The sequence below is a fragment of the Dermacentor silvarum genome, chromosome 3, assembly GCF_013339745.2.
Source record: "Dermacentor silvarum isolate Dsil-2018 chromosome 3, BIME_Dsil_1.4, whole genome shotgun sequence".
NCBI lineage: Eukaryota > Metazoa > Arthropoda > Arachnida > Ixodida > Ixodidae > Dermacentor > Dermacentor silvarum.
The window spans coordinates 128,753,449-128,777,747 of NC_051156.1; the positions used below are offsets into that span (position 1 = coordinate 128,753,449).

The 24,299-nt window shown below is 47.9% G+C and overlaps 1 protein-coding gene and 1 pseudogene across 1 annotated transcript in view; one reads left to right on the forward strand and one right to left on the reverse strand.

Annotated features, from left to right (window-relative positions):
* LOC119445778 (glutathione S-transferase 1-like) overlaps positions 1 to 24,299 on the reverse strand; it is a 603,258-nt gene that overhangs the window by 328,758 nt on the left and 250,201 nt on the right. The gene's annotated exons all lie outside the window — the stretch shown is intronic.
* On the forward strand, positions 10,668 to 22,596 carry LOC119444779 (uncharacterized; annotated as a pseudogene).

Sequence of the window (24,299 nt, forward strand, 5' to 3'; positions counted from 1 at the left end):
AAGAGGGTGTGCACGAAACACCCTGTGGTAAATTCACCGATTACTATATCTTCAATCACGGCCACTCGAACAATTTCATTGAAATATAAGCGGCTGAGATGCTACATCAGAAGGGGACGGCGACCAAACGTTGTAGGAATACGTGGGCGCAATCCCGATGTAGATCAAGTATACGGACACATATTCTTTCAAATAGGAATGAATTCAAAAGCTGTTATCTTACCATAAGTATCAGCCTGATTAAGTCCCCTGCAACAGGAAGGCCTCGCTCGGTAAGTGGCAGTTGCGTCGAATAATGTAAGACGGCATAACATGTTTAACATGCGACTGGAACAATTCAGGCAAGGGGCGGCTTCCAGAGGCTCGGGGGCATGCACGCAAAACCTGCCAAATGCAATACAACCTTGCGATCACTCGTAAAAATTAAATGCGGCTTTAGGTTTTTTTTTACAATTCGAATCCTGAAACGCAAAACTTTTCACGCACTGGAGCTCATAAACCCTTTTCGGATATTTCACTTTCACTTTGTTGCCTCATTTCGGTGCCCCCTAAGCCCAATCGCTGTAGAAGAGGGAGCAGAGTTAGTCTGGAAAAAATTGTGACGCAAGTTTGAATGCACAATTAAATCAGAGTAGCCCCTGTTTCACGGTTTTCTTCAATAGAAAAAGAAAATACATGACCGCTGCAAGCCATTATCTCTATGTAGCGAAATCGGTTTGGAGAAGGCCTCTTGATTAAGCTGCAATGAATGAGGGGCTGAAGTAGTTGCTTTTGCACATGATGACCGCAACGTAAAAATAGTGGTCACTGTGAAAAAAAAAGAAACACTACAGAAACGTGATTTGGCTTCACTATTAGTAGTGAAGTGTATTTTGGCGTGGCTATAGTCAATATATTTTCACAGCCACCTCATTCAGTTGCACTAATAGCCTTCTTTTTCTGTTTTCTTTGGCGTCCGAGATGCAACTCAGCAGTGACAGTTATACAACACCGTGTATCATTTCTTTTCAAATCGTTTGAAGGCAGGGTAGTTGGTAAAACTTCAAGAACGGGGTGATGTGGAATCGCGAATGTTTTGGCACGATCATGTGAGAAAGTGCGTAACTACTTTTTGTCACTTCTTTCCATAACTAAAGCATTTCTCAGAAGCAAGTGCAATGCAATAACAACCGCGAACTAGTTTTAGAGAGCATGGCCGACCAAATGCACAATATACTTAAGCATGAAAAAGTCTAACATACCAATATGAAACCTTTTCTTTCCCGAAGGTGGTATAGGCACGTAATTGTGTGTTTCCGAATACACGATTCAAACCTAGCGGAGATATCTACACAGACTCGCTCTAAGGGAGCCGTGGGGGCCACAGTGACGTGTTCGCATGCACTGTGCAAGGCAGCGGCATCTCTTGCTGATGTATAATGGCCACAGTTACCTCCGAGATTTCCACCATGCCAACACCGTGCTGTTAGTCTCGGAGGGCACGTCGACGCAGTTATGTTTCACGCGATGCTCACTACGTGCCGCCACGTGAGTGCGCTCAATAGGGAGCCTACATGCAACGCCGTTTTTGCATGTAGGCTCCCTGGCGCTCAATTATGCTCCTCGATACCGCGCTCCTTCGAGTTAGCCTTCACTTCGTATTGACCCTTATCGCCGATCAGTTTGCGGTAGAGAAACGAGATGGCGGTTTCGGCGGAGCGCTGCTAAAGCCCTTTGATGTCAAGGGGATTTAAGTGCCGCAAGTTCGTTCAGCGAAAGCGCACTAATACTAGAGTGTACTAGAATACGGTTGAGTGGGACGAGCGGCTGGGGTGGCGCATGCTTTGCTGTCAGGCGCCAGCGTGGAAAAATACTGTGGCGGCGCTGCGATCGAAGTGAATTGGGCCGCATCAAGATCGCGCCGTTTGAAACTGCTGGCGATATACTGCTCGGCAGAGTCATTCGTACTACTTCGCGCACTGGTATTTGCGTTCTAACCGCTGAAATGGTGTCCATAATTGCATATGACATGTATTTATGCCTTAAGAATAAATTCCTTTCTTTCTCTTCTTTATTTTATGTAATTTTTAATGCCGCTCGGTGATTGCGCTTGCACTGCGGCCGCAGTGTCGGCTTTCATTCTACAATGTTATTGTACGGTTCCCATTGGAGAACAGATATTTTTCTCGTTCTTCAAGCAGAATGTATCTCTCGTGTGTATTGTTGCGTATAGTTTTCCATCAGTAGGTCTTGCGAAACGCAGACGAATAAACATATGTAACCTTCCTGCTTGCCGCTTCAAACAAGTAAAGCATATCTGACCCATCCGGCGCCTTGTATGCAGATTAACAAACAGGAATCATTGTTATAGATAAAAAAAGAGTAAACTGCAGCGCAACATTCCATTCAAGTTTCCACCTTCCTCGCGTAACAGAACGCCGCGTAATTGATACGAGGTCATTTATTACGGTCGAAACTCGAGCGCCGAAAACGGTTTTAGTTCATTCTATATGCTAATCTTTTGGCCGTAAGCCGTACATAGAATTTTTTTTCCAGTCGATACTTCAAAAAACAAAAAAGGAAGGAAAAGAAAGAAAGCCTGCGCGGCAGCCTAATTAGTGGCTATATCGTGGATACGGCGTTGCGCTGCTAAACTGGGGCTCGCGGGTTCAATCCACGTCGCGGAATTCGATGGGAACGAAATGGAAAAAGACTCGTGGACTTCGAATTAGGTGCACGTTAAAGAACCCCAGGTGGTGAAAACTAAATCTGGCGCCTCATAATCATATCGTGCTTTTGCCACGTAAAACCGAAGAATTTGTTTAAATTAAAACAAACAAAAAAGCAGGTGGCTGTGTTCTTCGCCTTTTTCTAGGGTTGTAAACAAAATAAATTATTCTTGAGTCTGATTTCCGAGCAAAACATGTTACGTTTATCCTATATTTCATAAGTAAATGTAATGCCGCTCCCAAATGTATGACCGCTCAACTCAGCAGCTTGTATATTATAAACGGCTGTTTTCAGTTATCCAGTGCACTATCCTACCGACCATAATGAAACAATTAAAGGAACGACATGTCTCACATACACGTAGAGATATGTGCAGATCTGTTGCGTTCGTTGAAGACAAGTGTGGTACCACATGGGGCACCCAGCTCTAATGGGTTGCAAACACAGTGAGACTGTAAAAAAAGTCCCTTGTCTGAATCAAGTTAGCAGATTTAGAGGCTGCCCTTGATGGGGCGTTTATATTGAATGAGAGCCAGGAACTTGTTAAGCAGGACTTTTTAACACCCGTGCGTTAATTCTCTCAGGAACTGCGCCTCTACGCAACAGCCACGGCTCTCCGGCAGCACAAACATTCGGTATAACAGTCCACACTTGCATCGGTCACTCACCTTTGAGACTGCAATAATACTGCTATGCGTTTCAGTCGAACGGAAACAACTATTCGGCGTCGTACAGCATATCAATAACACTTTCAGGTATATATATATATATATATATATAGATATATATATATATATATATATATAATATGGTTTTGCCTGCTATTGATATTATTTCTGCGAAGGAGAGTTCTATGTGCAGTATTCACTAAAACGTGTGTGTGTTACTGCAAACCCGTCCGCTTATTCCGGTCGGGATTTCTAACTTTTTGAATAAGTGCATTTACAATATTTGTAATCTTTTCGCTTACATATATATCGTGCATATATATGTCTATGTACCCTTTGATTTAATTACCAAGAAATGCATTGGTCATTCTTCGCGCCACGCAGTTAATAAACCTGGTTTATTTCACTCTAATATTGTTTTCTTAGATCATTGTCCTTGATCAATATCCACCAAGAAGAAGCGCGCGTAAAGTGACAGAACTTCAATTCTAAAATTTTCTAACGTAGCCTTCATGTTGCAGAACTACCAGTTACTTTTTGAAGACAGTGGTAAAAACAGCAGTTCACCTGGCTAAAACTACATTTGGTACCGAGAGAGAGAGAAAGAGAATAAACTTTAATCAAAAGACCACGCGAGCGTAGGTAGCTCCTCCGCTCTGCAGTGGGTGGTCCCCTCAGCCCAGGAGTCCAGCGGCCTTAGCTGCCCTTCTCGCTCGGTTGAACAGGTTGAGCTGGTCCGTCGAGTCGGAGCTGGACAGCGCTGCCTCCATTTGGTACCGACCGTGAAGAGTCATGGGCGCAAAAAGTAACTAAAACATTAAAAAAAATGTACTGCACAGGCGTTCTGCGAGGAAAACTGGGCGTCCGCCAGCGTCCGTGTAGCTAATGCGCGCTCGCTAGCAGACGACGCGCTTGACAACGACAGCAAAATTGAAGACATCGCGTTGAAGACATGCCTTAAGTATATTTGTTTGGCAAAATGGTGTAAACATAAATTTGCGGTTGAAATAACGCACTATTTGAAGAGCGTACTATGTGTAATCGGCCTCGGCGCCCGCAGCGCAAATACGTTGAATATGCGGCGGAGTGCGCCTCCGCCCCAATTCAGTTCGCCCGCAGCGCCCTCGCACAATTTTTCCACACCGCGGCGCCTCAGCGGGAGAGCAACGTTCGGCCCACTCGACCATTGTCTACTACACTCTACTAATACAAAACCATTACCGCTTCGGCCCTGCTACTGTGCTGCTGTCGGAAATGGAACTGAGTGTTCGCTAACGCACTGTGCTCCATTCATACTGCAAAGTGTGGAACGGTAGAGGGAAGATGTGTGCAGTTATTGGCAGCAAAAATAGTGACTGGCATATTAAGAAATAGATTGAATCTTCGTGACTGATCCACGGACCGCTGCTTCATAAGGACTACCTGAGTTGCCGGGCCTTCGGGTTGCACGGCTTTCATCGAGGATTGAAAAAAAATTCACTCATCTGTCAGCATTGTATGGCTAACCTCCAAACAAAGGTCATCAACTTCGGCAAGAGTGAGTGCTGCCGCTTCCTGTCTTAGTACGTACGCCCATTCTAACACCCATGTATTAAAAATATGTCTATGGGCGCACTTTTTCTTCAATGCCCTGAAGCATGGGTAATGGGCTACATATAGAGCGAACGAATGTCAAAGCCCGACCTTTTGTGATGGCCCACGGGGTAAGCGAGTGACTAACAATAAAACGTCTTTGCTACAAGCTATTACAAAAAAAAAGAATATCAACCTTCCGAGCCTTGTGCGCGGCAAGAATAAACCTACCACAACTGAGCACACTCACAAACATTTAGGCAAAAGAAACAATCTGACAATGACCGCACCAAAGAACGTTACTAAGTCAGATACGTGACAAGGCGCTGTTATAAAGTGTTTGCCATATACAGAACGGAAAGCAAAGCACTCGTCAAGATTTAATTCATAAGCGGCAAGGTTCGACAGCTTGGAATACATTTCCCGCCCCGTTTTATTACAAGCGCCATATACGCTGTTCGCGCCGTTTCGACAAGTCGTAATGAGCTACGAAAATGCTTACATGTCCTCTGAAGCTGTGGCCAAGGGTACATGGCGTCCGCCCAGTCGCCGTCGACGATACCCACTGAAACAGAGGTTTGCATAGCCACACGGACGACATGCGCATTCGTTGTAAACACGGATGTAACGGAGGCAGCTGAGGCAAGCAATGGATGCATCACCACGTGATTAAACACGGAGGCGCCAACGGGACCGCCGTAAAAAGGGTCAGAGACCTTTTTTAAGGGCTACGCCATATTGCGTAAGCAGTGGCGCCATCCATGGGCTCAGCATACTGGCATGAGCGAGCGCTCCGTGTTGTATGCCAGGTATACGCCCGGCGGCAGTTTGAGGTGGTTGTTCTATAGCGCTCGAGCATTCTTTAAAGTATGACCTGGCTTCGTCTAAGTGGGAAACCATTGTGTGGGATGTATTGAAGTGAAGCCGACATTTCCGGAGTTTCTGGGGGCGTGGAGGCGGGTGGAGCAACCAGCGTGATGTGTGCCTGCGTGTTTGAGCCTACAAGCAAGCCTCGGAAATTAGGTCTTTATTTCTGAAAATTTGTTTCACGAATGTCACCTTGCGGCAGAATTGTCATTGTAATCCTACGCTGTCGCTTAGCCACAATGAGTAGTTACGAAATGTAAGACGATCCTAACAGCGTATGTACCCTTCTGTTGCGAAATAATATGTGCTGTTTACTTTGACAAGAGCTCAAATTGTTGTTAGTTGATATATTGCGCTACTACTTTGTTTCGTGGACGAGGTTTCCGCCCAAGAATAAAATAGTTTTTGTCACTAATAACAGTTTATTGAAACACACGTGTCGCGTGGCCAAGCGACTGGCTGCAGACTGCCCGAGCGCCCGAAGCAGTGGTAGGTGCTGGGTTGTAGATGTGTTTGTTTTATATAGTTCATTTTTCGAGTATGTGGTATACCCATGCTAGGTCTTAGTGAGCGTTAGCCAGTCTCTCTCTTTTTTAAAAGTATGGAATAATTTTAGCTCCCGTTATCGGCGACCTTCAACTGGCCTTGAGCCAAAAGCCAGAGCAGTTATCCGGACACTCAAACGAGAACAGCCGGGCATCCTTGCGAGAACAAAACGAGATAATCCGGGCAACCAGTCAAAAGTTAGGAGAATGTGGTCTCTGGCCTCCAATCCATTGTACAGGACCGCATTACATACGCTAATTACTGGCCAAAGTTAAAAAAATATTGCGTCCGAGTTCTTCCTGGCGATTGTTCACAATATCACTCCAGCTGTAACTTTTAGTACGCTGAATTTTAATAGCGTAACTGTTAAACTCTTGGTTAGGCCTCGTAATGCGAACAAAAACCTGCGCCTGGCGATGACGTCACCGCGCGTTGCCTAGCAACGCCTCACAAAGCTGGTGCGAGGCGTTGCTAGGCGACGCACGTGACGTCATTGCTCGGCGAGGTTACCACCCTCTCACATGTTACCCTCTCCAGAGCGCCAGGCGCGGCCGAAGTATCCGGTGTGCGTCGGCTTGCCCCGGCTGCAGCCGGCGTCGAGATGCGGCATGCTGCATTTCGCGCCGGCCTCGTCACCCAGAATGGACCGCATCCGCGTCTCGTCCGGCAAGATGGGCTGATGGATACTGGTGGCGGCACGTGCAGCGAGTTCGCAGGTTCGTATCATCTTGAAACTCCTAGTTTCGTACAAAATGAGCATGCGTCTAGCGGGGCGGCACGGCGCACGCGTTGTACTATTGACCCTTTTCACGGTGATCCTGTGGGCGCTGCCATGTTTGATCACGTGGTGACGCGTCCATTGCTTGCCTCAACGGCCTCCGTTGCCTCCTTGTTTGTAATGGAAGTGTGTCACGCCGGCGCGGCTTAGAAATCCTCTGTTTTGGGAGATATTTGGCAAAATTTAGAAACAGCGGCTTGTCAGTTTCTGACACAGTGAAGTTCCTCGGTGCGGCCACTATCTGATTATTTTCTGCCTAATCGCTCGCGGGTGTGCTCAGTTCCGATAGATTTGTTCTTGCTGCGCACAAGGCTTGAAACGTAGCTGTTCTGCACATTGCAATACCTTGTAGCAAATGCGTATTATCGCGAGTACCTCGCTGACTCTTGTGGACCTTCTCGAAACATTCAGCTTCGACCATTCGTGCGCTATTGATTTAGTATCGTCACTTACTGTGCGTATATAATGCGCATATATTCAAGTGTGCGCCCATTCACTTATTCTTGACACGTTGGCGAAAGAGTGGATCTAAGTTTCCGTGCTGGTTGGGGTAGATGTGTGTAAATACTGTGCGCGAAACCTACTATGACAGGGGGCGGCGCTACTCCCGTTATCATTGTTTAAAGAACAGTACTCACTCTTGCCGACGTGCTGGGGTTGAAGCCCTTTCTTTGAAGGTTAGCAATACAACGCAGGCGTATGAGCAAATTTGTGTATCCTCGAGGAGAGCCGTACATCTCGAAGTGCCGGAAACATGTACGGACAATTGCAGCAGCGGTCCGCGAACTTGGCCCTACTTATTCATTACATTCCTTAATATGCCAGTCACTATTTTTGCAGCCAACTGCTGCATACGTCTTCAATCCACAGGATTCAAACCAGAGTGAATAGAGCACAGTGCGTTAGCGAAAACTCAGTAGCATTTCCGACAGCTGATCGCACAGAAGCAAGGTAGAAGTGGTAATGGTTTCGTATTCGTGCGCGGTCGCTGAGCAGAGGTATGGCGCGCCGTCGTAAGCGCAATCTCGTTTCTCTAAAACAAACTGCTCCGCGTAAAGGGTCAATAGAGGGGTCGGATTACAGGGATCCGTCGGCCACGCCTCGCGCCGTACTATAGAGTGCTGCGCTTTCGCTGGCGTGGCATCCCCGTGCCGACCGCGCTCGCGCGTCAATGCTACGTCTGACTATAAAGTGGCCTTTAAAAGACTGCGGGCCGATCGCGAGTATATATACTCGTCTATCGACCCCAAGTCACGACCCCGAGTATCGTCCCGATACTCGAGGTCGGCTAAGTTTGGCTGATAACCAGCCAAGCCAACCCAACTTAAGCATAGGAAAGCAAATACAAGGCTAGGAACCAGTCAAGCGAAACCAAGTTAAGCAAAGAAAAGCAAAGTTAAAGCTAGAGAAGGGCCACCAGCTTCGCTGTTTGCCTAGTCTTCGCACTACTTAGTATTAAGCTGCCCCTATTTTTTTTTTCATTTACAATTTTTTTTTCTTTAAATTTTTTTCATTTACAAGGCAGTTACAGGGCACCATACACATCATTGTGATCTTTTGGCGCTGAAACAGGGTTGCCTGCGCTCTTCTGAACGCCAGCGGTTCGTGAGTTACGCCATGGCCTCTGGGAATCCGCCTTTTTCATTTCCTGTGCTGCCCTCTGCCGCACGCCACAGGAAACGTTTTGGTAGGGTGCCGGGGCTTTCGCCGGTTGATTTGTGAACCTGCGCCCTTGTTGAGTGCGCATCGGTTGTGCATTTCGTGGATCGCGAATAATTATTAATGGCTTCTGCGGGGCAGCATGTCGTTCCTGGAAGCCATGTAGCACTCGCCAACTATTTATATATATAGGGTGAGCAGGCGTGATAGCGCTGTTTTGTGATATGATAGCGCCTATAAAGGTACGCTGAGTACCCTCTGCCGGCGCGGCTGCTTTGGAGTTTGTTGTCGCTGACTCCTGCGCTTGCACCTCGCTTTTCTTTCAATTCTTTTTGCACATTCTTTAGACATTTTGCATAAATAAGAAGTATTCAAGCGCGCAGCCTTCCGCGTCGGATTTAGCAAAGCGGTGCGCTTGTTTACATCGACATCTACAGCCACAGATCGTTGTTAGCGTCAAAAATTGGGAAAAGGTGCATCGCTGATATGAAAAAAAAAATTGTCAAAACGTCGAATAAAACACACATATCTGCTCATATGAGCCGCGTTATTCCACCGTGAGACGAGTCAGTATGAGCGCCTTAGCTACTCAACGGCGGTTGTGATCCAGTTAGAAATATCGGGCTGTTAATTTATTACTGATTCTCGCTTTTCTTTAACTTCATCATACTTAGTTTGCGTGTGCCATAAAGCATTATTAGAGAAAAATGTGCTCACATAAGCGATCATTTAAAGGCCGTGTTGTTCTCCCGCAAAAACGCGGATGCCATCGCAGAACTGAACTATAAAAACAGTTTCCTTCGTCCTAACTTGCTTACTTTTCAGTACAGGTCCGCCGGTAGCGGGTGCACGAACTCGACGGAGCCAGGCCTAAGCTTCGCTGAAATCAACATTGGCTCAAACTTCATGTGCACGGCTTGAGAGGGTCGAAGCCTTGCGCATTTCAACCTTTCAACTTCGTAGGCATGTTTTGACTCACTTTGAGCGCGATTATTTATATATACCAACGAAGGCGTTGCAGCTATCGCGTTATCGGTTCGACGGCCTATTGCGCGGGTTTCGGTCGAACGATGGTATAGGCACGGTGATTTTATCGGTGCCGTCGACAAGAAAGCCCGTCGCAGTACTAAAGCCAGTCACGCTACGCACACTTTCAGTACTGCACTGACGTCGAGCTACCAGTGGAGTTTCAACGCGGTACACGGCACGACTTGTCAGTAGAGCGCGTCCGAGCGCTTTTTTTTTTTCGGGGGACGTTTCCCTGAGATGGGGCCGCACGGCCGCGCGCGGGACCCTTCCAAAACGTTTCGCGACTAATCCGGCAGGGCAGGGCGCATGCGCCGTCGGGCCGTGAAAAAGGCGGATTGCGCGAGCCGGCTGGATAGGCGGCGCAGGCAAATCTGGGAGGCCATGGTTCCGTGGCGAGGGTTTTGCATCGCCTCGAGAGATGGCGCCACGTCTCCTTCAGGTACTTCTTCGAGCGGGGCAGTGCTCCTTGTATCCCTGGCGTTTTTCGCGGCCTGTCGTACTGTTTTCAGCCGGTTTTATTCTAGCTGGGCAGCGTCCATATGGACCAGTGCACATTATGGCGTGCTGCGGTGTGGTGGGTTGTGCCCTTGCGAACATGCACTACACCCATTTTAAGATTGTGGCTAGTGTAGCGACAAACACGGACGCAAGCAAATGACGAGGAGGAAGAGTATTGGTGGTGCTCGCTCTGCTTTGCCGTTGATCGGACCGCTTTCGTGTCGCCTAATTATTCAGATAAATCACGCCCTGACCTGAACGTCTGCTTGCATTTGGTGGAGTGTGCTGGTTTCAGTCGTCACCCTGGAACTCCGTACCCGAACTGAGCTATGCCTGACGACATGGCGCCGCCCGAAGCTACGCCACCCACGGCTATCATCTGTTCCGGCGTTCCAAGGCAGCGCGTCCCTGTTCCATTCGGCGGCACCGAAGACCACGACGTAGAGGACTGGCTGTCCTCACTAGTATCATCTCCAAACAATACGCTTTGCCCGTAGCCATTCCATGCTTACATCTACTCTCGAGTACGGAAGAGCAAGCAATTTTTCGTTCTCGAAAAATAGATGAAAACCAATTTTCTTTTTTGGTTCGGTCTTGTTCGTCCGGCCCTCTACGATGCAATCACCCGTTTTACGGACATTGTGCTCTCATAAATAACAGTCGGATTCTTTCTATGCGACCCGCTTTTTATATGAATGCTTTTAGGCATCTTGTGCTGGAGTTTGAGGTATAGTAGCGGCCCCTGTTGGCGGCAAGAAACGTTGGCTCGGTAATACCAGGTTGGGTAGTAGTGAGCCCTGGCTGAGGCGAAGCACGTTTCTAGCCTGAGTTTTGCCTCGATTCGTATTTTTTCTTCCCTGTTGTGAGAGCGAAAAGGCTCGTCGCTTGTCAGAGACCGTGCACGCTGCGAGCTGGCCGTAGCCTAGTTTTACAAAAACAGACGCTCCATCTGCCGTGGAACGTAATGCTGGAAGCAGAAGGAATTGGCGACGCCGATCCGACCGACTGACCTAGCTCAGCCTCGAAAAAGCATCATTGTCGTTACTGCTGCGTCTTGAGCTGCCACGAGCAAGAAGGCCTGAATCCCAACATCAGATTCTACCGTTTTCCTTCAAGGCCTCACGCCACGGAGCATCGGGTGCGCTGGATAGCTCCACTAACCCACTACGAGCAGCACAGGTTTAAGAGTTAAATGCGCTCATCCTTGACCTCAAGTCAGTACGTTGAGGCAGTTCAGCAAGGCAGTATTGATTACAGCACAACGATGCTGGAGCGCTGTCAATAAAAGCTACATCAAGCGAGCAGCGCACGAGCTCATATGCATTGCATCAGTTATTTATCAGTTGCTAAAGGGAAAGATGGTCGCTACTACGGCGCAGACATGACTACTTGTTTAGCGGCATGGAGTCAACAAACATTGCAGGAGGCCCGCAGTTTCGCGGCATGCTGAAAGCCCGCTGCCTGCGCGGCGCCTACCGTCGTGCGCTCGAGCAGCTCCGTACACATGATGTCTGCTTATTGTGCTGCTAGTCTGCTGTGAATTCATTTATTGGAAGTATGTCTTCGTGTTTGTGCACCTGAATCTAGCAGCGTGCAAACCTTACCTGAAGTTGAACTTCGTACGCGACTCGCTTCACTTGCGATTGACACCAAGCTGAAACTTCGCTACTTATTTCTTGAACGGCGTACACGTACTCGACGTTGCATAATTTCTTGCCTTTACGCAGCATACCACCCCTGAAAATATTTTCGACGCCCGATATTCGCTTCAGGGAGTGGCACAACACAAGCGAAAGTGGCGGGTCAATATTGTAAACGTGCTCTCCAAAGCAGACGCCCTAGCTTGATACTACCCAGTCCAGGGCAGAGGGCGCTCTTTAGCACCACTTTTGCAGCGCCCCCTGGGCAAAGCAGGAGCTCTATAGGGGCGTAGAGGCAATGCCTATTCACAAAGCTTACACATTCCATGCTGATTTATCAACCGCAGTGATCGCTGTGTTGAGCCATGCCGTCGTTATGACATAGGAGGCTAACGTTTACATAGCCCCGCCGACTTGAAATGCGTGAGAAGGATGCCGTTGGCTGTGGCAAATATTTTAGAACGATTGACGCTTAGATGCGCCGGGGGTTGCACTGGTTTGGCGGCACCCGAGCACTCTTGTTATAGTTCATAAAAAATCAATCAAATATTGAGATTTTCTAATTCACGCTGGGACTCCAGAGACCCGACTGCTCTTGATCTAGTGAAAGGGGATACAGTCAAAATAGCTCACAACGCATACACACATAGCGGCTGAAGATGCGCGTCGCAGGTTTGCGTAGCCAAGAGAAATTTCTGCATACTGTAGTCACTGCAGCACGGAAAGGCTACACAGTGGTTCTTTGACAGACCTCGTACGAACTTACGTCACGTAAATTTCTCGGAGATTGAGTTAAAACATCTCCAAATTCTATGAAAAGGTGTATGATATATAGCTTTTCATTGAGCGAGAAGGAGAGGTCGCGTGGCGAGCCTTTCCTCCTCTCTGGCTGTGCGGCTCTGCGTGAATATGTTGCCGTCGTGTGCCGCGGAACAATTTGGAGATGGTCTCATCGCATCCTACGGCGCCGCGAATATATGAGCGTATACTACTTTCTTCTTTGTGTGAAATTATCGTGAGAGATGGTAAAGGCGGCAACAACGGCAGCAAAACCTGGCAGTTTTTGAGCATACTGTTTTGCATACTGTACATCAAATCATGTGGTGGTCTTCACGTGATGATATTCACAGTGGAGCTATCCCGACCACACATCTTGCTGACTAACGGAGGTAAGCTGCACCAAGGTTATGAGAGACGCAAATTGAATTACACAAGTGATTGTGCAAGCGTAGCCTCAGACTGGAGCTCCCCAGCTGAGACGTCATGAAGTGTAGAATAAACAATGTGTATAACAGAAAACAATACATAGAATAAAAATAATATCAGTCCAGCCTGCGGAAGCCGAAAGTTGGCTTCCGGAACCGGAAGCGGAACCAGAAGTGGAAACGGAAGTGGAACCGGAAGCGGAACCGGAAGTGGGAACGGAAGCGGCAGTCGGCTTCTCGTTATACTATACATATACATATATATGTATATATGCGTATACATACATATACGGACACACAACGCCATCTACGGGAGATACTGCCGTTTACTGCCGGGAGATACGCCGGACAACGGACACGTGACAAGGGGTGCTATGCAGGATGCCCCGAGTTTGGCGAAACTCGGGATCTTCACGAGCTCTGGCGACGCCCCAAGATGAAAGAACTAATGATAACAAGACGAAGTTTGTCCGTTGGCACACCTCCAGTTTCATTGGTTTATCTAGATTCACTCTGGGTGGCCATCATCCCTTGGGCGTTGCCATATGGGCGGTCGACAAACTGGGGCTCACGTGATCATACGGTCGGTGCATGGTCGTGCATTCTTTCACTTGTTTGTCGTTCCACCGAGTGCATTAGAGGCACAAGCAAGTTATCAAATAAATGCATTTAGTACAATGATATTAGTCACATTACCGTAGGGTATAGGTGTTTTAAAGTTTACAAATGGCACACTGAATGTATATTAGACTAATTTGTAGTTCAATCGTTTCGCGTTATGCCACGAGGGCCCGCTAGCCCTCCTCTTTCTTCCTCTGGATTGGATTGGCGCGGCTCGCTACATGCTTGCGCTAGCATTTCCGAGCACAGATTGGTGTGCGCTTGGGTTTTCGCACTGGGCTTAGAACAGATCGCTCGTTGCTCTTTCTCTTTCCTCTGGATTTAATGGGTGCGGCTCGCTACGTGCTTGCGCTCCCATTTCCGAGCACAGATTGGTGTGCGCCTGATTCTTACACTGGGCTTCAACAGATCGCTCGTTGCTCGCGCTAAAGTAAGGCTTCGAGACGAAGGGAGCGTCGGCTAGCGCAGAAGTGGTTTGCCGCGCGCTTACCGTGTAATCACTCGGGAATGTCGGAAAACACCCATGCAAGGATAAAAAAGACTACGCTTTATTTTCTTTTACATTGTCACGCACCTTCATACTGGCTAGCGCCGAGCGATGGCTTTTAACAACCGCAGGAAAGAGTCTTTATACTGGGTAGCCCCAGCGATCCGTGGCTTCTAACAAACGCAAGAAAGGGTCTTTGCAGCGCACGTGGCCGTTGAGTGCCACCACATTCATCCCAGGTGGGACTCCAGCATCAGTGCAGCTACTCTGTACCCACTGCTGACGAGGTGGCGCTTCACTTTTTGACAATAAGTTTCTATTTTTGCGTGTGAACGCCCGTGTTGGTTTCCACAAAGTGCACGCTGTGGTTAACTGTCTTCCAATGCAGATCGAGGCATAGCCCCGTTAGCATCCACTGAATTTTGGATACAGTTGTATGCGGCCAATTCGTCACTATGAATAATGGTCCCCGGTTGAACATTGGCTGCAATAATGGCGCCTAGCGTCGCCGCCTTTCGTCGGTCGACCTTGAAAAGTAGCAGCACCCCTAAAGCTCGCGCAGACCATGCCGAAGACCCATGGGCCACCATCTTTAACACCACCGTAGTTTTGGCGGCTCGGGGGAACGTTGTCGCCCGTCATTAGGCGGCCTCGATTGCACTTCACTTTTGCTCGCCGCGAAGAAGGCACTCGTCAATTTGCGCTGTCTTCCCGGGGCCACCGAGTGGAGCTCGCGCCAGCAGCTCGTCCCTCGCGACCTTACGGGGGTAGCTCCTCCAGTCGGCGATGGCGTGCTCCGATAGAGGAAACAAGTCTACGGTCTCTTTCAACATCCATATGTATACGCTTTTGCTCACGCAGTACGTGAGCCAAATCATTTGCCGCCTGGAGAGGTGGTCGTTCGGACGGCCGAGGCGGTCCGTGTTGGCGCAGTAACTTCCTTCGCCTCTCTGCCCGCGCCGTGCAGCGGTACCGTGTACCTGCCAAACTGATTTCGGCACCTGTTGCACCGGAAGGCAGCCCGGCGTCCATTCTGAGTCTTCCACTATAATGTGACTACTTCGCCTGCGAAGGTTGGTTGGTCCGGGTTGAACCCCAGGTGCTTGCAGGTGCTCCAGTACTCCGATGACGACGCCGGACCTGGCCTGGGGCTGGGGCGCGGTGGACGAGCTTGCTTGAAACAGGAGAGAGCCGAAGCGATCGCACGAACTATTCCTCCTCAGCCTAGTCACACCAGTCTACGCTGGGAAAGCATAATTTGCCCGCCACCCTATCTCCGCAGACGACGGCCTTCGCCTAACTCGTCACACAGCCAGCGCACTCACGTTTTGAAAAGGCAAAAATGACGCTGAAACTCTACGTCGGACATGTAGGTGAACGGGTCCAGATGGTCATATTGACGCTTGCTGCCGCTGGATGCGATGACACAGGCTGCTGCTGCCGCCACCATGTTCCCGAGTTCAACTCGAGGGAGGTTTCGCGATGTACGAGTTTGGCCCGAGTTCGCGTGTCAATCAAAACCATACGTCACGCCCCGCGCTAGGCATATAACTCTTGTGCGCGCGCCCGCCACGGTTGGGCCACGCCCAACTTATTTTCCGGCAACAGGGGCGTGGTGCGGAACTGAGAGGCATCAACAATCTTGACCGCCGACAGAAAATACGCACAGCACGCTGTCATCGGTGATGCACTGTAACTGAGAACCACTATCAAAAACAAAGCGGCGACTTTCGCTGGCTCATGCATCTATCTTAGACTGTGATGGCCCCACAACATGGTTCATTGTCTGCATTGTAGCGACGTAGCGCACAGCAAATAATTATCGGAACGACACTGTAGCTGCTTGCAAGGCGTCGATGCGCCGTGGTGGATGACGATGCTGAGCAGTGCGGTAGTGTTTTACAACGTAAAGGTATCGCAGCTGTTGTTTGAGATGGCTGCTCTGTCATCGGTGATGTATCGGATCCGCAGTGTCGCAAACACGGTCAGCGCCGAGAAACGCTCGCTTTTTTAAACCCAGTGCGATGGCACTTCTTCATCACAAGCACGGCACACTAAATAGTTGCAACCCCTTCCTGCGTTCGAAGTTGAATTTCCTAACTGCACACAGGAGCCAACACCCGCCAAAATGCGATTGCTGCGCTGTCGTTACTATATCTATCTGCGATCGCTGTTAGCACAGCAGCAGAGGCAATCGGCAAGCACATTGGAGAGAACAACACACTCAAACTCTGCGTATACATGCGAACGGAGGCACCTTCACTGGGCAAGCGATGACAAGCGATGAATTGTGTCGCTGGGCAGCGCGCTCTTCTTTGCAATGCATCGCGGAGGCTTCCCGCTCGCAGATAAACGGGCGCATTTTCGCTGTGCTGCGTCACTACGGACCATAGAATACCGCACAGTAGAGCACTGCACGGGCTCCGAAAGCCCGGGCCCGGCCCGGCCCGTGGGCCGGGCCGGGCCGGGTAGAGCAGTTTTTTCACGGGCTCGGGCTCGGGCACGGCGTGTGCTTTTTGACCCGGGCCCGGGCCGGGCTCGGGCTTTCTGCGAGTTATTCTCGGGCTTCTCAACTCTGAAAAACATGTATTTTTATGTCTCGGGCCGGGTTCGGGCCGGTTTCGAGCGGGCTCGGGCCGGGCTCGGGCTTAAGGTAAAGGGGTGGCGGGCCGGGCCGGGCGGGTAACGTAGATTATTTTCGGGCCCGGGCCGGGCCCGGGTCTCGCCATAAAAGTTTTGATCGGGCTCGGGCGGGCCGCCCAATGTAAAAACGGGCCCGGGCCGGGCCCGGGGCGCGAAAATCGGCCCGTGCAGTGCTCTACCACACAGCCATTTTGCAGTGACAACCATTGCTCCCGTCGTTTCAGTTGGTAAAGCGGCGGCCTTAATAGCCGCCTCAGTGAAGCACCTGCGAAGAACAACCATGCCATAGCGCTGCGTTGACATTCCCTTAATAGTCAGGAAATGGAAAGATCATTGTCATGACTGACTTTATCAAGGATTAGAGTGCCTCGATGCGCGCGGGCATCAAGGCAACCTATCAAGGATAGCACTGCAGTGCCCCTGGCGACTGCTCACCGTACGAACTCCCTCGTGCGTGCGACCCTCTAAAATGTATCCGCTTGTAAGCTTTCGCCTCACTGTCGCCATTCACGGCAAAAAAGTGCAAAATTTAATAATTCGCTCGATCTCTGTTTTTCATCAAACATTTATGGCATTCCAAACGAAAAACAGATACTTCAAGAAATTAAGTGTTTCTTATTTTATTTGTTGTATTTGAACGTAATCGATTGAGGGAAAGTGTAGGCGCAACAATGCACCGCATGTGCCCTGTTCGCATTCGACGGAGGATAGAAAGATAATGCTCGAAAGAGGAGGCACGCCCTTTACGCGCCCTAGAAAGGCGTGGCAAGTGGCTCACGGCAAGTGTGCAGATAGACAGCGGTACAGTCACGGTATATATTGCTAAATGGTGATAATGCGCTGATAACAATACGCGGCGCTGGCGCGTTTTGCTGCGCAGTCTTCTGTGCTTGAAGCACGGAATAACTGTGCCGCGCAGGGTGCGCTCATGTTGTCATACGCAGCTTTATCTCGACATTTCCTTTTGCCTGCTGTTCTTGCACGTTCCTTGCTATCTCCGTTCACTGACTGCCATCGAGCAAACTCGGGTGAAACTCGTGTGAACGAGAAACTCGGCGCATCCTGCATAGCACCCAAGGTTAGACTAAGAGGAGCTACGCCCCTAAAAAAACAATATTTCTGAGAGAGCTGTTGTTGCGTTGATAGCAAATGTTTTGAGTTCCTATCTCTCGAAAAAAAAAGTGGAATAGTGACATACTTGTATAGTGAACGTGAACAGAGTAAGGAAGTGTTTTGGCATAGTTACAAGACAAAAAAAATATAGCATGTGCGAATAGTGTGTGCTGCTGTTCAATGAACCTCTTTTACGTTAAAGGGGCCGTGAAACAATTTTTGAAGAACCTATGAAAACGCTGGCGATATGTGGTTAGGGGCTGCTGTGAACATGTGAGCCAAATATCACTGCACTGTATGCAGCAGGGTCCCGTGTCAAACAAAGCTTGCACTAGCATCCGCAGTGTGCTCGTGCACCGTCATCGAAAGCACCTGGCCTGCCAACGCTGTTGGCTGATTTCATAACCATGAGAGCATTCACAGCGATACACAATTGCTAATTGTGAGGTAAATAATATATATATATATATATATATATATATCTGCTATCCCAGAAAGACCGAAAAATCATTTCATTTCTGCACTTCTCGTAGCTGCGCCAGCTATGCGTGGCCTCCGAGGTGGCCGCGAATGCACCGTAGCGTAGTTTACCTCGGCCGCAATATTCTGCCGCGACGAGCGCTTTCGCCTCCGCGAAACTCACATTTAAGCCGGAGCCTTTCTCTGCTGGCTTCTCTGCTGTGTAGCTTCTGGCCCGCTAGCGAAAACTAAAGCAGAGAAAACCGGGTATCGGTTGCGATAACTTCATTTATAATTCAAGGATTCGCAACGCTATTGCGGCATGAGAGTCGTGAGACGACGTGCTTTAATGGTGAGGCAATTCAATGATTGGTTAGTAAAGTGAATAAGAGCCCATTTACCTTGGGCAACGAGGTATGTACCAAAGGGTATGGGCCGCTCTACAATGACAAATATCATCATTTAGATTTCTCACATCCTCGGTGCGGTCCAACCAGCGCCACGCACGAACTTTACGGCGGCGTTGTTAAATGGCGCAGCATGTGCTCTAAGAAGCGCGAGAGGAACCCGGCTGCATACACGTCTCCGCGTTGGCAATATGGCCTGTCGCTAGATTGTTTCAATTCGAATGGCATTAGAGCCGGCGGTCATCGTGAGATGGGTACTGCCGTGATTTTTAATAAATGCGCTAACTGGGCGTCAGTAACTAAGGTTGTGAAGTTTGTCAAGCTAGCAATGCGCGACCACTGGCAGTACACGACTGCGATGGCCACGGAAATCGTATTGCGCATCGTACTGAGCACAGGCACCTTGACCATGGCGTGTAAGGGTGCATGAATAGGAACGTCATTGTGTGATACGTCATTACCTGTGACAGAGCATAAGTGAGCCCGTTAGGTGTAGCCCGAATGAACGTGTTGCAGTGGAAGCATCCTACTTCGCACCATTCAGTAGACCCGTTTATTCCTCTTGGCAGCATTAGGTATGCGTTAGCAGCTCTACTTGAGCAATATCGCCATGAGTGCGTGGCGATATTGTTTTATGGTGAATTATTCAACGCTGATGTATGTTCCACTTATTAGCGCGAACAGCGCATTAATGCCATTAAATTACCCTTACAGCGTCGTCGCATACTTATCAAGACAAAGCCGACTGCTGAAGAGGTGACTGCCTACAAGGATAATGTTATCAGAGGTATCGAACAGCTCATCGGTGATAGGCAAGTACGCCCTCGGCAACAACCTCACCCTTGCCGATCTGGCCATATTGTCTCAGCTGACCTTGCCTCTTGAGGTAAGACGCAATATGTCACAAGTATTAGTGTATGGTTCCCTTGGGGTGATATGCTTTCCACCGTTACCAATGCATGCAGCTCGTGCTTATATATGTTCATGGGTACGATGTAGTACATAACGCCAATTAAAACAGTGTCAGGGACATTTTTTTTCGTTGCATGGTTAGTAACATAGCCATTAGATTCGATGAGTATTTGGTTATTTTTCTGCTATTCTTGCAGTGGTTACGTATGCAACGCTGATATACGTGTCAGTTAGCCGTATACATAGCTGTTCAGGTGGGGCCACATGTTCAAACATCTCCACTCTACGATCATATTACGTTAGCCGTGCGTGTACGTTCAAGTTGTGTCATGCTACATTCTGTGTCAAATGGCTTCCTGGATTTACGGATCTTCGTATCTTATTATATATACTTTGTGTCCCAGCTAACTTGGGTAAAACTGTATAAAAAGGCTACGAGATGTCACGATGAGACCAGCAGTGTTTTGTTAGCATTCGCCTTGTACGGAATGATGAATCTTTTATTATCATGGACGAGCGAATGACTCAAACTATGTTGCATTAAGTTTACCAATTCATGTATTATCGAGAAAGATGGAAGTTTCTTGCGAGTTTGTTGCGCTCATTCCCTGTGACAGCTCGAGGTTTGAGACACTGTGTTTGACAGCACTTTGTTCGGGGACAGACCACATTCCCCAGTATATTCCTCGTAGCAGCCAACGATATGTAGAAAGTGCGTGACACTGTACCGCCTTCATTATCGGAGCAGGTCGCACTGGTCTGTTGTATCGCCGTAGTCCAAACGCCATCGTCGCTTAAACTTTATATATATATAAGGGACCTAAATCTTCTAAATTACTGCGGCTACAGTTTTAACCTGTTGGTGGCTACGTCCAAACCGCCCTCTCTTTTCATCGTTCCAAGCTCGTGCGTGCCTACTTTCCTTCCGCTGTCCCAGGGCGTCGTGCCTTGTCGGCAAGACAAGCTGCCGTTCTCCATTTTGAATTTCAATTCTCTTCCCTCGTCGTAATGAGCAGGCCGCGTATAGCGCGCACTCCCAAGGAGCAGCGTGCCTACAAATAGTGACGGGGAGAAAAGATGCGAGAGGGCAATCGGCGGCGGCGGGCGGCAAACACCGAAGAACATCGTTCCCGAGTGGCCAGCCTCAAGCGGCTCGCCATGCAAGACGACGCAAGTCGTGTGTCAGAACAGCTTCGCTCGTCATCAACCTTCACAGAGTGGAATGGCCCATGATTTTTTTCTGCTTTGTTTCAGTCGTATTGCTTATCGCTGCCGTATAGGTCAGTGCGCAATCCTCTAGCAAACAGCTTGAGGCCAGTGCTTGCTCATAGCAGTAGTGAACAGCTACGGCATCACCTTGTCACTTTTTATCGCTCATCACGTCAGCCATCGTGTACCGTTGACTTTTTGTAACCCCTATAAAAAGCGCTGCTGTCGCGCGCGCGAAACGCGCGCGTACCGCCTTCAATTCGCATTCTTTTTTGCATTTTGCTTCACAAAGTTGATACGTGGAAATAAAATCTCGAGAAAATGTAGCGAAGTGGCAACCATTGAAAATGTTACTTCGAATGCTATGTGCGATATGACATTGGAGATTAGGCAATGGTGCAAGTAATTATAAATTCAGGCACTCAATTTTGACGAACTACCTAATAAATAATAACAGGAAAGTTTACCGGTGTGCGAAACGCTACTGCTTAACGAGAGCACTATTGATGTCAATGTCGTATCTCGTACTACCTTTTTGAAACAGCTTGGCCCGGTTTAGCTTGGACGCACGTATAATCGCTCCTTTGTCGTTTTCAAGCTCTATCTTATTTGCTGGTCGATATTGGTAGGCGATATCTATTGCACAAGCAAGTTTTCTACGTGCGTGGGTGAAGTGACTTGTTTCTAATACAATATAATTTAATATAATTATTATAATTAATAATCAAGATTTTAAACCTAAGTCAGTTTATTTATTCTTCCTATTTTATCTCTGTTCACTTATAGTGTTTAAATGGGAGATAATATCCTCGAAACGCTCGCCGTTATCTCTGTCTGTTCTGCCATTACACTGTTAATCAGATAAATCTTCCGACGTAACGCCTCCTGTCGTTGTTCGTCAGTTTGAAATCAATTGTTCCATGTTCTGGCCCATTCCATGCGAGCAAGGATACATATTGGCGAAGAATGTCAACACGGCCGTGAATACGAATACGAGCAAATTAATATGTGAAATATCCACCTGAATTTGCTCTGGCGTCAAGCTAACTACAACTGAAATTTATCTAAGTACGCAACGGAAATTTATAGAAATCTTTGTGATCAAACGTACATAAACATTAACAGTCTTCTTTTACAGGCTCACACGTGCATCCCGCTACCTAAGGAGCTAAACAAAGCCATAAATTGGACAGTTACAATGCTTTGAATTGTTCCAACGTTCATTACTCATCTGGTTGGTTATATTCTGTGCTTTTCGACATCCCGCATTTGATGAAGTTGTACGCCATTGTGCTATACCCACTTTCACCCTGATTTGTAAGTTTCTTAAGGTATTCCATGTTTGAATGGCGATAATCACTTTCCTCTGCTTCTTTTTTTCAGATCAGCAGCATCTACCATTCTAAGTACCCCAAGCTTGCGAGCTACTGCGGACGAATCAAATCTCAGCTACCTTACTTCGAGGAAATGTACAGAGCTGTCATCGACCACGCTAAGCAGCAGTAGGCCGCGCTGAAGTAACCTATTGCATTTACATTAACAATTTCATTAAAGAGAAACAAGAAAATATTGTGCCAGACGAGCAGTCATCGAACGACGCTACAAAAAACAAAACCAAAAAAAAACATGCAGCGCACATTACCACTCAATTTCCCGCGAAGCTCTATCTTTTCAGCATTCGCAATGACAAGTTCTGTCGTCTGTAATTAAATCACATACTTTAAAATGTTGCCCGTATATGAATGGTCCCTTTGTAACCTTGGCAGTATAGGACGCTTTAAGGCAGTAATTCATTCGCAGACATTCTACTTCGATAGAACATTCACTAAATTTTACGCCATTCGTAAGGCACCCTTATCGCTCCACAGCGCTTGCCTACGTAACTTATTGGAAAATAGGCAATAAACCAACACCTTTCAAACTTTCGTTCTACATCACCCATTACCTTGGACCTAGCACTCACAAACGCAAACGAGGTGCTACCCACCGCGGTGGCTCAGTCAGCTAAGGCGCTGCGCTGCTGAGCACGAGATCGAGGATCGAATCCCGGTCGCGGCGGCCGCATTTCTACGGAGGCGAAATGCAAAAACGCCCGTGTGCTTGCGTTGTAGTGCACGTTAAAGAACCCGAGGTGGTAAAAATTAATCCGGAGCTCTCGACTACGACGTGCCTCATAATCAGAACTGGTTTTGGCAGGTAAAACCCCAGAAAGAACAACACACGAGGTGCCTCGCTAAGTTCACAGAGGACACCCAGATAAGCTCATATACTGCAAAGCAAACCTAAGAAAACGAGGGTTCAATAATTATGTGTAATGTTCCTAATTGAGCCGGAAACGTTAAAAATTTTATGCTGCATTGCATTGCTTGCTGCATTGCAGTTGCAAGCTTGTGCAACGCAGAGTTGTCTTGGGACATTGGGAAACGTAGGTGATCCCGACCGCGCTACGTTTCCTCACACTATATAGCTTGAAGAATGTTTCTAAAAAGCTGTGGTGGAACTCTGTAGCATTTGTAATTATGCCGCAGCAGGGTGCTCACTTTGTCACCTTTCATAAAAGAGACTCATAAACTTCCGGAGCACTTCTGCGGCAATTGCCGCGCAGATTCTCTACTTACGCAAATGACGTGCCCCTTAGCTTCGCAAAACATAAGCAAGGTGCGTTGTTTAGTTCACCAAGGACTCTGGAGAAAGAAAGTACGAATACCTTATGACTCATGAAGATAAAGAGAGATTAAGAGAAAAAAAAGGTTTCAGTGTACATTTTCAACACTTCTTATTAAAACGGAACGTAAAAGTTTCGTCATACATTCAGTTTCAGTTTTCAGTTTCAGTTTATTATCCATTCAATACAAGTGATTATGTAAACGATACTATACAGACGAGGGTGCCAATTTCAAAGACTGCAACGGGACCCTCGGTTCATATTAAAAAAAATGTATAGAAGGCATGGGTTAAAGCAGCAAAATTAACAACGTTGAAAGAAGGCAAAAGAACGCGCAAAATACAATACAATGGTAAGATACAAAAAACAAGGAAATGCCTATATCAACAGGCGTAATTATACAGAACAACATATTGTCGGGCATGATACTATTTACAACGAATAAAACACTTCATGTTTGAATGTATTCAATGATGATGTTTGTTTAAGAGAATGTGGTAGGTCATTCCTTATTTTTATCGCTGAAAACGAGGACGTCACTTTTCCATAGTTGGTGCTACATTTAGGCAGGAGAAAGTTGTATTATGCGCAAACCTAGTGGAATTGGTATTA